The following is a 15,049-nucleotide window of genomic DNA, read 5'->3' as shown; positions in this document are numbered from 1 at the left end:
TCACCTAGAGAAAGCCTCTGATGTGGAAAATATAGAGTAAACAGAGAGTCTCAGAGCTTTTGATGTAGGCAACAGAACAAAAATTCAAAGAAAACTAAAAAAAATATCTTCAGAGAGATAAGGGAAGATCTGTAAAAGAACCGTGAGATGCTCTAACAAAGAAATTCAGACAACAATTTCTATAGAGCTCTTAGAAATTAAATATGTGGGAGCACAAATTTAAAAATTCAATAAGATGACTGGAAGACAAAGTTGAGGAAATGACAAAAGGGAATAAAACATTAGAAAGTCATACAACCAATCTAGGAAGTCCAAAGCCTGAGTAATAGGAATTCAGAGAGAAGAGAGAAAATTAAGGAGATAAAATTACCCAAAACACAATAAAAGGGAATATTATAGAACCGAATAACATTTGTTTCCACACTGACAAACCTCACTAAGGCCCAATAAATGAAAAAAGACACAAACCAAGATACATCACCATAAAGTTTCAGAACACTGAAAGCAGAGATCCCATAAATGCTTCTAGTGGGCCAAAACAGCTCACATACAAAGAACCAGGATTCCAGGCATGTCCACCCTCTCCACAGCAATTCTGGAAGCTGGAGGATAATGATGCAATGACTCTGAATGATGAAGACAAATATACTCCTACATAGAATTTGATACTCAGCCAAATTGTTATCAAGAATAAATGTAAAATACAAATTTTAAAGTGTAAATGTAAAATACAACATTTTTAACACATAGGGTCTCAAATATTTTGCCTCCTGCATACACATTTATGAAGGAACATACTTGAGAATGCACCCTGTCTATATGCAGCACAAGCTAGGAAAGAAGGAAGCATCAGGACCTCCCATCCTGAGGATGGAACCTAGGACTAAAGTAAAGAGGACTTCCAGGTAACGAGGAATGTAAGACCTAAGACCACAGCAACAGTCAGTTTAAACATCCAGGCTCTAGGGGGATATCATCAAGAAAAATTAAAATTGGTGTCTTACTATTGTGGTTGAATAATTCTTTTTTTTTCTTCTATTCTTCTTCTTCTTCTTCCTCTTGCTCTTCCTCTTCCTCTTCCTTTTCCTCTCCATCCTTCTCCTCCTCCTTTTCTTCATATAAAAAAATGGAGCAATTTGAAGGAGAAAGCTGCACAAGAAAAATGTATAATCACGGTATACTATGTGCCTCACTTAAGAACAGCATTAGCCCACCAGAGCAATATAAACTCTGAACACCGATTTCACAAAAACCTGATAAAACTATAACTATAAAGGTAGAACATGAAGATGAGAAGTGTGTGTGAAGGAGAGGGATATACATAAGCTACTTCCTGATAGTACAAAGATGTAATTCAGCAAATAATGTCTAATATTTAAATGCCTAGAATTAGTAGTACAGTTTTGTCACTGAGACAGATAACATAGAAAAGGCATCTAAAAGGGTTAAAAATAGTTGCCTCAAGGGAATGGACTTGAATAGGAGAGGGGATAAGACTTTTATTTTAAGCTTGAGAATGTTACATCTGAATTTTTAAGCTCTACACATTTTCTTATGTTAAAAAATAAGCACACAAAAAAGTCTCTATTCACAAGTAAATAAAACTAGATACAACTAATATACGGTCCCTTTGCCTGGAAATTTTAAAGCTCTCAAGCAACATTTGAATCAAAGAAGAAATCAAAACCCAAATTTGGAATATCCAGAAATAATAAAAATAATACATTAGAGCTAATGTCCTCCAGAGAAATATTCATAGCCTTAAATATTTATATTAATAAATAAGAAGCAATGAAAAACTTGAATTAAATATTCTTATGATTCTGATATTAATTTCAATGTATACATTATTTTAATAGCTGAAATTCTCAAACATCAGCTGAGTATCCTACAATTCAACTCAATTTATATTAATAAATAAGAAGCAATGAAAAACTTGAATTAAATATTCTTATGATTCTGATATTAATTTCAATGTATACATTATTTTAATAGCTGAAATTCTCAAACATCAGCTGAGTATCCTACAATTCAACTCAATTCTGACACTGTCTACCTGGAGATAGCATTAGATTACACAGGTTAAGGGCTCAGTCCCACAAGAGTGCTCCCCACATCCACTTCAGATGCCAAATACGAGTCCAGGTTATCACCTGTGCTTCTGACCAACCAGCTGTAAATCAGAGGTTCCCAAGATTTCCTCCTAGATTTGATTAATTTACAAGAATAGCTTGCAAAACTCAGAGAAACATTTTACTTCCTAATTACCAGTTACAAGAATTTACAAGAATAGCTTGCAAAACTCAGAGAAACATTTTACTTCCTAATTACCAGTTATAAAAGGATATAACTAAGTTAACCAGAGGTAAGAGATGCATAAGGCAAGTATGGGTAAAGGGCTCTCTCTGAGCACACCACTCTTCCCCTAATCTCCATGTGTTTACCCACCAGGAAGCTCTCCAAACCCATCCTTTTGGGTTTTATGGAGGCTTCATTACATAGAGATGATTAATCAAATCACTGGCCATTGGTGATTAACTCAGTCTCCAGCCCCTACCCCTTCCCTGAGGTGGGGACAGATAACATTGAAAGTTCTAAACAACTAATCACCTATAATCAACTGCAACCCTTAGGTGACCAAGGAGCTTTCTAAAAGTCACCTTATTAACATAACAAAGACATCCTCATCACTCATCACTTAAGCAATTCCAAGGGTTTTAGAAGCTCTGTGTCAGGTACTGAGATGAAGAATATATATTTCTTATTATAAATCATGACATCAAAATCTCACTCAGGAGGTTAGAAAAAGAACAAAATAATCCTGGCCATTCTTTTCGGCTGTCCGGCATGTGCACACTTTCTGTGAGCAGAGCATCCCCCAAATCCGCAAAAAAAGGTTCTTCCAGGCCCCATGAATCACGGCTTTGAGCTCATACCGGGCCTCTCCATCTGTAATGGGCGTGGTCGGCAGTCTCTAAGATTGCCCCAGCATCCCCATCCTTTGGCAGTCACACCCGTGTAGTCCCTCCCAGTCTGAGTGTGGCCAACCTGTGAAATGATATGTGTGACTTTAAAAGCTAGGTCATAGCAGGCACTAGGGCTTCCTCCTGGTTTGCTCTTGGACCACTTGCTCTGGGACAGCTAGCTACCATGTTGTAAGGACACTCAAGCAGTCCCATGGAGTGGAGGGGCCCCATAAAGAGGAACTCCCACCTCCTGCCACACCAGTATTAACTTGCCAGTGAGTGGCCACCTTGAAAGGAGACGCTCTACCCTCAGTCAAGCCTTCAGATGACCACAGCTTTGGTCAACATCCAGCTAAGCCACACCCCGAGCCTCAGAAACAGTGTGAGATCATTAGTGTATATTGTATTAAGCCACTAAGTTTTGGAGTAATTTGTCACGTAGCAATAGATAATTAATATGATGGCATACAAACCATCTGGGAATCTCGTAAAATGTAGATTCTCTCCTAGTCTTCTGGGTGAGGCCTAAGATGTGGCACTTTAGCAAAATCCTAATGACATCAATGGCCGGCCAGTAGTTAGCACTTAAAGAGCGAGGATTCTGCTCCACAAGTGTACTGTGACAGTGGTGAGGACAGTACCAGTCCAGTGCAGCAGCAGCGACAACAGTGGTGTGCCCGGCCTTGCAGAACGACTTCACCATGCAGACGTCTGGAGGTCTCGTGAGGTGCTGCATAGCCTCTCAATAAATTCTGGTTCTGTTGAAATTAAAGTTGGTTTCTGTTTGCTGGCAACTGGGAGCCCTGGCTGATAGATCTGGTCAGCGCTAGGAAACACTTACTGGTCAAAGTTGCAATGCAATGTCATCACGTAAACAAGGAGAATACTTCCACCTGGCCTCACAGGGCACGCCCACCCAGCACAGTGCCAGAAACTGTGTGTAGATGACTTTGCCATCATGTGGCCTAGCAACTAAGGATTAGAGGAGATAGTTATAGGCCAAGCCCTTCCTGGGATCTGGGCCCTGTGACAGGGGAGTGGGCACAGCAGAACTACAGGGCTGGGGCCTCTCAGAGAGGTCTTAGGAACACTCCATCATTAATGTTTAACTGAAAGTAACAAAGTTAGAAATATACAAACTTCCGAGGTTACACTCCCTGATACTGAGGAAACATGAGAAATTGGGAGAATCGAGCTGGGCCCAAGCAACAAGGCCCGGGCCTCCTGCATTGATGGGGCCAGGCTGCCCATAAGTGCAAGAATGCTGAGTGCTAGACTCAAAGATGGCTCATCACCAGGCAAGCTAAGTGGAGGAAGGTAAGGAAACCAGCTTCTTGCCCAGTGAGACATGTTTCGTTTTGATAAAGATGAACTGGAACTTTAAGCAAACAGTCAGTGGGGAGGCTCTATGGGAGGAGCTAGGGCTCATGGAAGTTCTCACACTTTGCGTAATCCTGAGAACCCTATTATATGTATAATAAAGCTCTATGGTTTAATTTCCCCTTCCATTAACTTCCATTTCCCTTCTATTAATACCTCTCTATTTTGACATGTAGACCAGAGTGTGCATGCACATGGTTCACCATGTACGAGGTTGCAACCCTTTCTTTTTCCCAAATGAATCCTTTTGGTGAGTTAACACCTAATCTATATATCCAGGACATCTGGAACCCCAACTCAGGTGTGAAGAGTGTGGTTGCAGGTGAACAGGGCTTCAGTAGCAGAGTGTTAGAATAATGAGCTTATTGTCAGGTGCCTTGGAAGAGCAGGAAAAGTCCTGGATGCTGAGTCACCTTGAGTGGGAAGCAGGAGAAGTCAGCACAGGGGGCCAGTATGCTACCCATGGGGCAGTGTGTAGGGACATAGTCTTTCCATTAGGGAGTATACACAGATCCTCCCTACTCCCAAACCCTGGCTTATTCAAATGCAGGGAAAGAGTATCCTACGTGACAGAGGGCCAAGTTGGCCAAGCATCACATCAGTTTGACTCCAGCGCCTGACAGACACGAGGACCTTAAAGCCATCAGGGTTCTTGACTGCAAACAGAAACTCCATGTACTGAGGGTCAGAGTTAGCTGGCAGGCTCTCCGAGAGGCCTGAAGAACAGAGGAAAGAGGCAGCAGACAGGAAAAGCTACATCAGGACCACAGCCAAAATCACATCTCAAAGCCAGAGTGGTGAGGAATCCACATGGGTGGCATGGAGTGGCAAGGTGTCACCCTTGCACAGACCCTGTCCCTGGCAAGCGAAGAGCCTTGGAGAGTCTGAGCAGAGGGTCTGGTCACAAAAAGAGTGTATACACAGGCCACCTGTAACGTCTTGGCTACAAAGGAGTCTAGGACAGGAGCCTCACCTTAGAGCTCTGAAATGGAAGATCTGCAAGACTCAGGAGGTGAAGCCGGCCAGACAGGTGGGACAGCTGCAGGGAAGTCACACTCAAGTAGTGAGAAAGGAGAGTAATGTGCACCCAAGGGCTCTGCCAGCCACAGTGCAGGCCTGAGGAATACCAGGCCCTCTTCTTTTGGATGTCCTTGTGAGAAAAGGGCCACATACTAAACCTGACGAGCTCAGGAGAGGCCAGAATGATGGGCTCTACAAACTCTGAGACTCAAAAGTAACTACAAAGGATCGTCCAAATATAATAATTCCTAACTAAAAGTGGGTCATGGTGGGTAGTCACGTCCTAGACCTGTAGCTTTCTTGACAAAGGTCAATCTTTACTCTGAGCCTGTCTATTTTGTCTTTTTACATCTAAGATAACATACCTTTGAAATGTCAGAGTAATCTTTTCCAGACCCCTCAGAGCACAACCGCTACACCAGAGCACAAGACCACAGAGCCACTCTTGTTATCTTGTTCCTAGAATACCACCTCTGTGTACTGTAACTGTTAATTGTTAACTATCTTGTACGCACCGATGTAAAAGAAGTATGTGTCTTTTCCTTTAATTTTTAATGCAATCCCAGAGATTTTCCCACTTTGCTTTCTCCCACCCTCTTATTACAACCAGTGAATTTCACGTAACCCTCCTGACATGTCCTCCTTTGACGCTAATGTATAAAATAAGCTGCAAAACCGCCATTCTCTGGAGCATTTTCTCGCTCTGTTGAGATTTTGCTCCCCAGCAATTGTCAGTTTGGCTCAAATAAACTCATAAAAATTCTATACAGGTTTGGACATTTCTTATGTTGATATTCTCCAGGGCACACAGGGAACTTGAAACACTCAAGGACACTTCAGACTCCAGCCATCTTCCGCAGACATAGTGACCCAGTTTGGAATGTCCATGTCCTAGGGAATCACTCTTCTGTTCCTGCCTGATGAAGGGGCCTATGCTTTTCTTGCAAAGCAAGCTTGTAGTACAAACATAGATACGTTGTCGAATTATCTGCCAAAGACAAGCAGAAAAGAGTCTCCTCATTTTACCAGCACAGAAATGGCCACATAGCTGCTTGCTGGTAAAGCCTGAGATCTAACTACAGATGCCTCAGGTGCACCCCAGCCCAGTTTATATGCTAGGGGGTAGTATCCTTAGGGGTAGAGTAGGAACTACTTGCCTCATGTGGGAAGGCACACTGAGCATCCCCTGCCCCCAGAGACGGCAGCCCACCACACTATGTCATCAACTCTCTCGGGCTACTCTAACAAAGACTACAGGCTGGTTGGCTTAAAACACAGACATTTATGCTCTCATAGTCCTGAAGGCTGGAAGTCTGAGGTCAGAATGTCAGCAGGGGTGACTTCTCTCCTTGGCGCGTAGGTAGCCATCTTCTTCCAGTGTCTTCTCACATGGTGCTCCCTATGTGTGTGTCTGTGTCCTAATCGCCTTTTCTTATGATGACACCAATACTATTAGATTAAGGCCCACCCTAGTGAACTCATTTTATCTTAATTACCTCTTTAAAGGTCCAGTCTCTAAATACAGTCACATTCTGAGATCCTGGGGATTAAGACTTACACATGTGAATTTGGGGGACATAATTTAGCCCATAATACTGCTGTTTAATTAGAGTTGACAAATTTATCAAATAAAAATGTAGGACACCCAGTAAAATCTGAATTTCAGATAAGCAATAAATAATTTTCTGTTGTTTACCTCAAATTCAATTTTAACTGGGTGTCCTGCATTTTATCTGGCAATCCACTGCTTAGTAAACCACTCCAAACTCTGGCTTAAAATCACAAGTATAAAGTGTTCACAGACCCACAGGTCGGCTATTTGGGGTCAGGTGGTGTTGGATGGCCAGGACAGCTGGCCTTTCCTCCATGTGGCCTTTCATCCTCCAGCTTGTTGGCCCAGGTTTGTTCCTGTGATCCAAGAGAAATGGAATGCTGCCAGGCCTCTTGGAGCCCCAGCTCAGAATTGGCACACCAACACTTGGGCCATATTTTGTGGGTCAAATCACATTACAGAGCTAGCCCAGATTCCAGGGGAAGAAAAATGGACCCTGCTTCCTCTTGGGGAGGGCAGCACAGGGAGTAACAGGGAGAAGAAGGAGCAGGGACCCTTGCAATAGATCTACCCTGGCAGCCTTGGAACCCCAGCCCTGAGCCCACCATGACCTCTACATGGCATGGGGTAGGGAGGAAGGAGTTTGGACTCAGAGCTCTGTGAGCAAGTCAGAGTTGGGAGCTGTCGTCAATGGGGAACAATGATCCTTAGGGCAGGGAGGAGCAGCTGCTCTGCTCTGAGAGGAGAAGTTACTGGTCATAACTAATTAGGGCATTGTTCTAGGTGCTGAAGATACAGCAGGGACCAAGATAGGCAAGAGCCCTGATTTTTCCAGGGCAATAAACAAGACAAGTAAAATGATGGTTTTATGTACATGGGAGAAAAATATAGCTGAACAGAGAACCCAAGACAGGTAGGTGGAAATGGCTATTTCAAATAGGATGGTTGGAAATCTCACTGAAAACGTCGCACCTGAGAAAAATGGATGGCGACTTCAGACTAGTAAGCCTCAGAACTACTAGCCCTTGGCATGTATTGAGTTTCCAGAATCTAGTGTTCATAAACTGGGGACCTTGAGCCAGGAGACAGACCATCCCTTCCTCATGCCAGCCCTTCCCAAAAGATCTGCTAGCCCCACCTGCACAGAGTTGCAGGGAAATTTCTTCTGCTGACACTCATTCAGCCTCATGGTGGGAGATGTTTTAAGAGTCAGTTGCTATGGGAGGTATTTCAACTGGCAGGAATTCAAAAGTCAAGAGTGGCTGCCTCTCAGCCTTCGAGGGCCTCCACCTGAGAGAATTAATGAGCCTTTGTCAGGCCCACTGGGAACTCGCCCTGGGCAGAGTGGGTCTGCAGCTGCGCTACTGCGCACTAACCCAAGATTACCAACAAGCGATAACAAGTGATGCACCATTGATGTCCAAGCAGAATCCCAGCTGTTCATTGACCTCTGTGGGTGGAGGCAGAAGGGGACAGTGTCAACTAATGGGCAATTAAGCTGAAAAACACTCTGATCACACAACTGCTTGCCACAGCAGCTCTGTGCAGACACCCTGATACCAGCTATGGGATCCTGGGCTGCAGAGACAAGAGGAGGCTTCTACAGGTAAACCAGAGCCAGAGGACTGCTGGATAAGACAAAGGCCAGTGAGGAATACCTTTGTAAGGAACTGTCAGAGGCTGGGGCTGGGGCTGCAACACTTCTTGATGACATTTTATGACCCAAATCACCCACAGGTCACTCACAGAAATAACTGTGATCTGTTGGATGGCTGGATTCTGTTGGGGTGGGGAGCAACAGGGAGATCCCTCACCTCCTGCAATGCTCCACAAGGGGATGGGAGGTTAGTAGGAACAAGAGAAGGTGAGAACAGGAAACACATGGTAGAATGCAGGCTCCCCTCCCCCATGGGAAGCATGAGCCCTACCCTCTAAAACCTTCATCAGAGGCATTGGGGTCAAAGCTTGTAGGACACAGACAAAGGGCAAAAATGCAGCTCACAGTAGTATGGTCAGGGGGGAGGGTCCTCGTACCTGTGAGGGCTTGTTGCACAAAACAGACACCATTTCAGTGATTTCAAGAGAAAGGTATTGAACAATGGGAACGAAGTCCTTGCATCATCCCTGGATTGGCCAAGAAATGGCCTCTGGAAGGAGCCTCTGGTAGTCCCCACTGAGAGTGTTAACATCCAGAACATTCTGCTATAACTGTGATGCAAGGATCAGGAAGACATCAAATCAAACTGCAGAACACCAAAGATGAAAAGCGGATCCTAAAAATAGCAGGTAAAAGAGAAAATCTCCTTCAAGGAAAGACAAACTAATGGCCAACTTAAGAGCAATAATGGAAGCCATAGAACGATAGATTAATATCTTCAAAGCTCTGAGTGAAAATTACTCAACAAATTTGTGTACCTGGTAAAACTATCTTTCAAAAAAATGGGTAAAATGAAATAAAGATAATTCAGAAAAAAAAAAAAACAGACTTTTTCTTTTGTTGCACAGGCGACAAAAGGAAAAATAGACATTGGACCTCATTAAAATTAAAAACTTTTATGCATCAAAGAATAGTATCAATAGAGTAAACAAGTAATTCATAGAATAGGGTAAAATATTTGGAAATCACAATACGCAAGAGGTGGAAACAACCCAAGTGTCCATTGACAGGTGAATGGATAAATAAAATGTGGTCTATACATAAAATGGAATATTATTCTGCCCTAACAAAAAAGGAAAATCTGATATGTGCTACAACATGGATGAACCTTGAAGGTATTATGCTTATGTGAAATAAGCCAGTCACAAAAATACTGTATGATTACATTCGTATGAGGTCCCCAGAGTGGTCAAATTCATAGAGGCAGAAAGTAGGGTAGTGGGTGCCAGTGGCTGGGGTGTGGTGCAGAGAATGGGAGTTTTTATTTAATGGGTACAGAGGTTTCGTTTGGAAAGATTAAAAATTTGTGGAGCTTGATGGTGGTGATGACTGAACAGCAGTGTGATTGTATGAAATGCCACTAAATTTTAAAATAATTGTGAAAGTAAATTATATCTTATGGGTATTTTACTACAATTTAAAATTTTTTTAATGAAACAGAAAAATTTATTGCCAGATTCAAAAGAGCTTATACTTGGTATTTCTGTTTTTCAGAGTTTCTTTCCCCTGTCTTTCCCAGACACCACCCTGCCTGCCAGCTCCAAACTCTCCTTCCTGGATTCTATTCTACACCCCTGAATCTAATATTGTACTTCTCATACATTTTCCCCTCCCCCCTTCTCCCTCCCCTCTTGTAACCATTAGTCCATTGTCCATGTCCATGAGACTCTGTTTGTCCTGTTCAGTTGCTTTTAGGTTATATTTCACATGTAAGTGATAGCATGTGATTTTCAACCTTCTTTGTCTGGCTTCTTTCACTTAGTATGAATATTTCAAGTTCTATCCATGTTGTTGGAAATGGCAGTATTTAATCTCTTCTTACAGCTGAGTAATATTCCATTGTGTGTGTGTGTGTGTGTATGTGTGTGTGTACACATACCACAGCTTCTTTAACCAATCATCTATCGTAGAACACTTCAGTTGCTTCCATGTTCTAGCCTCTGAGAATAATGCTGTTATGAACATTGGCGTGTTTTCAGAAATGGGTTTTCAAGTCTTTGGGGTAAATACCCGGTAGAGGGATTGCTGGATCATATGGTAGATTAATTCTTAGCCACTGTTTTCCACGGTGGCTGTACCAATTTTCAGTCTCACCAGCAGTTGTATGAGGGTTCCTTTTTCTCCACAACCTCTCCAACATTTGTTATTAATGTCCTGTTAATTATAGCCATTCTAACAGGTGTAAGATGGTATCTCATTATGGTTTTGATTTGCATTTCCCTAATAGCTAGTGATGTTCAGCATTTTTCATATATTTGTTGGCCATTCGTATGTCCTCTAGGGAGAGATGTCTGCTCAGGTCCTCTGCCCATTTTTTGATTGGATCATTTTTTTTTCTTGTTTTCTGTTATTGAGTTTTATGAGTTCTTTGCATATTTTGGACATTAGGCGCTTAACTGGAAGTGTTGCTTGAAAATATATTTTCCCATTCAGATGCTTGTGTCTTTACCTTATTGACGGTTTCTTTTGCTGAGCAAAAGTTTTTTTAGTTTGATGTAGTACCATTCATTTATTTTAGCTTTTACTTCCCTTGCTTTTGAGGTCAAATTCATAAAATCCTCTTTAAGTCCAAGGTCATCGAGTTTCGTTCCTATGTTATCTTCTATGCATTTTATTGATTCTGGTCTTATACTCAAGTCCTTTATCCATTTTGAGTTAATTTTCATGTGTGTGATAGACAAAAGTCATTTCATTCTTCGGCAGGTGGCTTTCCAGTTTTCCCAGCACCATTTATTGAAGAGGCTATGCTTTCTCTACTATATGTTTTAGGCTTTTTTGTCAAAAATTATTTGCTCGTATAAATATGGGTTTACTTCTGGACTCTCAATTCTGTTCTACTGGTCCATGTGTCTGTTTTGCTGCCAATACCATGCCGTTTTGATGACTGTCGCTTTGTAGTATAATTTGAAGTTGGACAGAGTGATGCCTCCAACCTCGTTCTTTTTTGTCAGGATGGTTTTGACAGTTCGAGGTCTTTTGTGCCTCCATACAAATCTGATGATTTATTTGTTCTATTTCTTTAAAATATGCCGATGGGATTTTGATGGGGATTGCATTAAATCTGTATAATGCTTTAGGTAATATGGTCATTTTAACTATGTTGATTCTTCCAATCCAAGAACACAAAATATCATTCCATTTCTTTGTATCTTCTTTGATTTCTTTTAATAGGGTCTTATAGTTTTCATTATACAGGTCCTTCACATGTTTCATTAGATTTATTCCTAGGTATTTTATTATTTTTGTTGTAATTGCAAAAGGAATTATTTTTCCACTTCTTTTTCTGACACTTCATTATTAGAGTATAGGAATGCTATGAATTTTTTAACATTGATTTTGTATCCAGAGACTTTACTGTATTTGCTCATTGATTCTAATAGTGTTCTTGTGGAGTTTTTAGGGTTTTCTATATAGAGAATCATGTCATCTGCACATAGTGACAGTCTGACATCTTTGTTTCCTATTTGGATGCCTTTTATATCTTTCTCTTGCCTGACTACACTCGCTAGGGCCTCCAATGTTACATTGAATAATAGTGGTGATAGTGGACAGCCTTGCCTTGTTCCTGATCTTAGAGGAAAGGTTTTTAGTTTTTCCTTACTAAGTATAATGTTGGCTGAGGGCTTGTCACGTATGGCCTTTATTATGTTGAGGCACTTTCCTTCTATTCCGATTTTGTTAAGTGTTTTGATCATAAATGGATGTTGTATCTTGTAGGCTTTTTCTGCATCTATTGACATGATCATATGATTCTTATTTTTTAATTTGTTATATGGTGTAACACATTAAATGATTCACATATGTCGAACCATCCCTTTGCCTCTGGGATGAAGCTCATTTGATCGTGGTGTATACTCTTTTTAATGTGTTGCTGTATTCTGTTCACTAGTATCTTATTTAGGATTTTTGCATCTGTGTTCATGAGAGATATTGATCTGTAGTTTTCTTTTTTGTGTTATCTTTACCAGGTTTTGGTATCCAAGTAATATTGGCCTCATAAAATGAGTTGGGAAGTCTTGTCTCCTTTTCAACTTTTTGGAAGAATTTGAGGAGAATAGGTATTAAGTCTTCTTTGAATGTTTGGTGGAATTCACTGGTGAAGCCATCTGGTCCTGGACTTTTACTTTTTGGTAGGTTTTTGATGATTGTTTCAATTTCCATACTGCTGATTGGTCAGTTTAGATTTTCCAGTTATTCTTGAATCAGTCTAAGAAGGTTGTATTTTTCTAAGTACTGGTACACTGTTTCTAGGTTATTAAATCTGGTGTTATATACTTTTTCATAGTATTTTTGTGTGATTCTTTGTATTTCTGCAGCGTTTGTCATAATTTCCCATCTTTCATCACTGATTTTGTTTATTTGTATTCTTTGTCTTTTTTCTTTAGTGAGTCTAGCCAGGGGCTTGTCAATTTTAGTAACCTTTTCAAATAACCAGCTCTTTTTGGCATTTACTTTTTCTATAGTTTTTTGTTTGTTTGTTTTCAATTTCATTTAATTCTGCTCTAATTTTGATGATTTTGTTTTGCTGCTGCTCACTTTAGGCTTCATTTGTTCTTCATTTTCTAGTTTTTTAAGATAAAGCATTAGGTTGTTTATTTGGGCTCATTCTTGTTTTTGGAAATAGGCCTGTAATGATATGAACTTTCCTCTTATGGCTGCTTTTGCCATGTCCCCAAAGTTTTGATATGTTGTATTATCATTATTATTTATTTCTTTGTATCTTTTGATCTCTCTTTTTATTTCTTCTCTGACCCAATTATTCTTTAGTAGTATAGTATGTTATTTAATCTCTATTTCCACTTTCTTTTCACAGTTAATCTCTAGTTTCAAAGCATTATGATCAGAGAATATGTTTGGTATGATTTCAATCCTCTTATATTTGTTGAGGCTATCTCATTGTCCCAGTATGTGGTCAATCCCTGAGAATGTTTCATGTGCACTAGAGAAGAATGTATAAGCAGCTGTTTTGGGATAGAAGGCTCTGTAAATGTCAATTATGTCCAGTTGGTTTAATGTGTCATTTAAGGATGTTATTTCCTTATTGATTTTCTGTTTGGATGATCTTTCTGTATCTGACAGTGGGGCATTTAGGTCCCCTACTACAATAGTGTTTTGGTCTCTTTCTTCTTTTAGTTCTGTTAGTAAGTGCTTTATATATTTCAGTGATCTCTGATTGGAAGCATTAAGTATTATGTCTTCCTGTTGCATGATTACCTTTATTATTATGAAGGGTCCCTTAGTATCTTTCTTTATCTTTTTGATTTTGAAGTTTATTTCTTCTGACATTAGTACTGCTATTCCCACTTTTCTCTGAATGCCATTTGCTAGAAATATCATTTTCCACCCTTTCGCTTTGAGTCTATATTTGACTTTGGAGCTGAGATGTGTCTCCTGGAGGCAGCGTGTGCTTGGGTTTTGTTTTTTGATCCAATCTGTTACTCTGTGCCTTTTTATCGATGAGTTCAGTCTATTTACATTTAGGGTAATAATTGAAATATGAGGTCTTCTTATAGCCATTTTATCTTTTGCTTTGTGGTAGCTCAGTGTTTCCATTGCTTCCTTGTCCTTGTGTTTCTGTTTTCTTGAGTTTGGTTGTATTTTGTGGGTTTTGCCTCTGGTTCTTCTTGTTTTATGTTTTATACTTCAGTTCTGAATCTTTGGTGTGTAGTTACCATTACGAATATGCAAAGGATAGTTATTTATATACAGTCATCCATTTTCTTCTATGCATGCCTTATCTCTATTCCCCTTTGCAAATTTGGATCTTCGAATCCTCTCGTTTTAGTTATTGTTGTCTCGATTTGTCCCTATGTATGCTAAACATTCATTACTATCTTACTATAGCAAATCTCTTCTTATTTTTAAACTTATAATGCCCTGTTCCTAGTAAAGGTTGCACTCCTCTGCTTTTATCAGCTTACTTGTCACCTTACAGCTAATTATGATCTTTGTGGGTTTTTTTTTTTTTTTTTGTCATTTTGTTTTAGGTGAGCTGACCTCTTTCAGTATTTCCTGTAGTGCAGGCCTTGTAGTGGAGAAGTCCCTCAATTTTTGTATGTCTGCAAAGGTCTTTATTTATTTTTCATATCTAAAGGAGAGCTTAGCTGGTACATTATTCTAGGCCAGTAGTTCCTTTCAGTAAATAGTTTGAATATTTGATTCCATTCCTTTCTAGCTTGTAAGGTTTGTGCTTACAAGCATAAAACAATAATCTAATGAGTTTTCCTTTATAGGTTACTGTCTTCTTCTCCCTGGCTGCCCTGAGATTTCTGTCTTTGTTGTTGATTTTTGATAATTTTAATACAATGTGTCTTAGTGAAGGCTTTTCAGGTTGAGATAATTGGGTGTTCTGCTGACTTCTTGAATTCCAAGCTCCAGCTCATTCCTTAGATTTGGGAAATTCTCGTCCACTATTTGTCTGAAAATGCTTTCTAGTCCCTGCTCCTTTTCTTCACCTTCAGTAATGCCCATTAT

The sequence above is a fragment of the Rousettus aegyptiacus genome, unplaced genomic scaffold (assembly GCF_014176215.1).
Source record: "Rousettus aegyptiacus isolate mRouAeg1 unplaced genomic scaffold, mRouAeg1.p scaffold_m13_p_12, whole genome shotgun sequence".
Lineage (NCBI taxonomy): Eukaryota > Metazoa > Chordata > Mammalia > Chiroptera > Pteropodidae > Rousettus > Rousettus aegyptiacus.
The sequence above is the reverse complement of the archived record's forward strand: the minus strand, read 5'-3'. Positions refer to the sequence as shown.